The sequence below is a fragment of the Sus scrofa genome, chromosome 13 (assembly GCF_054392235.1).
Source record: "Sus scrofa isolate SSC_HxYL_T2T_F1_AM1 chromosome 13, Sscrofa_HxYL_maternal_Yorkshire_Landrace_v2.0, whole genome shotgun sequence".
Classification (NCBI taxonomy): Eukaryota; Metazoa; Chordata; class Mammalia; order Artiodactyla; family Suidae; genus Sus; species Sus scrofa.
In genome coordinates, this window is record NC_139395.1 from 100,110,633 (window position 1) to 100,113,793 (window position 3,161).

Consider the following 3,161-nt stretch of genomic DNA (forward strand, 5'->3'; position numbering starts at 1 on the left):
ATGAAATTCTGAGGGAAAATCATATTGCCCAGTTTCTAGAGTACATACTGAAATTAGGTAAATAAATAAAAATAAAACCTCAGTAATGTGGTATAGAAAGTAATCTAAAACATATTTTAACAAATTTAAACTTAATGCCAACTTGGAAATAAAACATCAGAAGATCTCAATGACAGGGAGTTTGCTAGAGCTCTGAAGGGTCTATAACATTTGGGAAGTTGGCAAAGGCTGGTAAAAGAAGACATTTCTTGTCTTATTTGCGTGGGGGATCTCTAGGATGGAGAGAAAATGTGGCTATGAAATCTGTGTTAAATTTTTTTAAAGCTTAATATACTTATAACCCATACAAAAAAATTCAAAGGGTAAGTCTAAGCAGAAGAATATTCATAATGTGTCAGAGCAACTTAACCTATTAATGGCTTCTGAGAGCAGGTTTAAAATGTTTAGCTAGATGTTGTTTCCAAAGAAAGGTGTTAAAAGCAAACAAAACTAAATCATTTTATATGGGAAGTTTGGAAAAGGAAATGTGCGTGTGTGTGTGTGTGTGTGTGTGTGTGTGTGTGATGTTTAAAAAAGAAATAGGAAATTGTATCCAAAACAGGACTCAAAGCAAAACACACAAATTGTCATGATGAGGGATATTTCATATCATTTCCCCCATTTAAGATGAAATTTTGTCTGCACTCCTTTCTTCAGTTTAAATTGTGATGACAATGATTTTAGTCTATAATGGAAAGAATAGACTGCAGCAAGTTTGTTTTGTATCAGTTCTTTGAGAAAAAAAAAAGATTAGATCACTAATTGAATATGTTTTAAAGATAATATTCAAATGGAAATTATAAAATTGTTAAAAGTCTCAAATCGGGAGTTCCCATCATGGCACAGTGGTTAACGAATCAGACTGGGAACCATGAGGTTGCGGGTTTGGTCCCTGCCCTTGCTCAGTGCGTTAACGATCGAGCGTTGCCGTGAACTGTGGTGGTGTAGGTCGCAGACGTGGCTCGGATCCTGCGTTGCTGTGGCTCTGGCGTAGGCTGGCAGCTACAGTTCCAATTCGACCCCTAGCCTGGGACCCTCCATATGCCGCGGGAGCGGCACAAGAAATAGCAAAAAGACAAAAAAAAAAAAAAAAAAAAAAAAGAATCAAATCACAGAGAGTATAGAATCTGGGAGTAAGGCCTTCTTAAATAAGATATAAAATACCAAAACAAAATTATTATTTTGAAAATTACTTTTCTAAAATTGGTGAAATAAAATGCTCCATAAATACAATTAAAGAACAAATAAAATTATGCTAGAAAGATGGCTGTAATGCAATAAAAAATTGGCTAAAAAATATTTGGATGTAATTTTTTGTTGACTGTCAAGTGGAATTAAAAATTGCTAAGGATTTTGAGGATGATTTGGCATAAATAAATGTATCATTTAGGTCATCATTCACTGAAATGATGAGGCTCTCCATCACAGGGAAATGACTATGTGAAGTAGAAAAGAGCCCCATCAAGGAATATTAAGAAGATAAGGAGCAAAAGATAGATTTATATGTACCATTATGAAGAAATATAAGTATGAAAGAAAACATAACCAAGGGTAGAACAATACCTACACTTGATCTTAGCCAAAAGGCCGAGAAGCAATTAGAACAATATCTAAAGTATGATACCACTAATGTAAACTGCATTAACACAGACAAGCTGTATTTTCTAAGGGTACAATGTAAGCATGTAACATTTAAGAAATTCTGGAAGGATACACAGAAAAATGATATTAATAGTTATATCTGGGGAAGGGACCGAAGTGGAATGAGAATCAAAGAGAATTTTCAGTGTGTATTGTCTAAATAATATTAAAGTATATTAACAAATATTTATATTTTATAACTAAAATTAAAGCAAAATGGATTAGATTAAAAATAGAAAGCCAAAAACTGAGCTAAATTTAGGGGATGAGCCATCAGTGAGTTTCTGGTTGCTTTAACTTTGGAGAGAAAAAAAGTCCCTAATCCTGGCAACTAGGAATATAAAGAAGTCATTGACATTATAAAAATATTTAATGTTCTGTTTAGTCTTGAAAAAGAAGAATTTGTGTACATCTATTTAAAAAATAAACTGTCAACACACTCATATATAATTCCCAATCAGTTTTGTTACATTCTTCCTGACATTAATTACTGTTATTATAGTCTTACAGATGGTATTTGGTAAAAGAGAGGCTGGAACATTCAGAATCTCAGGTTAGAAATAGATGCATAGGGAAACAATGCAGTTTCAGCACAGAGCATTATGTCATAGGGATAAATTTTTTCAATATAAATTTAAACATTTTAACATTGACCTACTATTGCATTTATAGTCTAGAATCATGCTTATAAAATACTTGTGGACATAGAGAAACTTCTCTGTTCTTGAGAGTAGAGGCTTTCATTTTGAACAGAATTATTTTCCAAAAGCTTAAATATGACAAATAAAATCTTACAATTTGTAAGCATTATCTATAGTATGTACTATAGATACATATGTAGGTATATCGCTGGTATATGCTGTAAGTATTAAATAATAGTTGTGAATATGTATCTTAATATAAAGTGAGCATTTAATTATTCATCAGTTCAATAAATATTTACAAAGTAACAGGCATTGGACTATGATTTCAAGATATAGAGATGATTGAATCACAAAGCCTATCCTTTCAGGATTTACAATTTAATTACTAGGTAAATGATGTATGCAGATGGGTTATCATACAACACAGTATATACTGAAAATATGTTATGATAGAAATATGTAGTTGGCCTGGTAATGTCTGTGTTCTGAGACTTCTTTAAGGATGTTTCATTAGCTAAATCTTAGAGAATGAGTATGGTGAGGAAAAAGATACCATCAGCAAAGATTAACAGGTACAGAGTCTCCTTTCTTATGCACAGTCAGAATTCCCTACTTTTTTCTACTTTTGAGCCTTTGATCATACTGTTTTCTCTCTTGGGGAAAGACTTCTCTTCCCTGCTTGACAATCCCATGCAGTCATTCAGAACCAATCCACTTGGGAGGTCTTCATATGACACCCCAGAATCATTATTCTCCCTGTCTTATCTTATTACCCCTTTAAACAGTGTCTCCTGAATGTGTTATCTGTGCACATGCCAAATTCTCTTTGGTCGACCA

At 33.0% G+C, this 3,161-nt stretch overlaps 1 pseudogene; it reads right to left on the reverse strand.

The window, feature by feature from the left end:
- Positions 1–1,539: 1,539 nt before the first annotated feature.
- On the reverse strand, positions 1,540–1,638 carry LOC146397517 (U2 spliceosomal RNA; annotated as a pseudogene).
- Between the last annotated feature and the right edge of the window lie 1,523 nt (positions 1,639–3,161).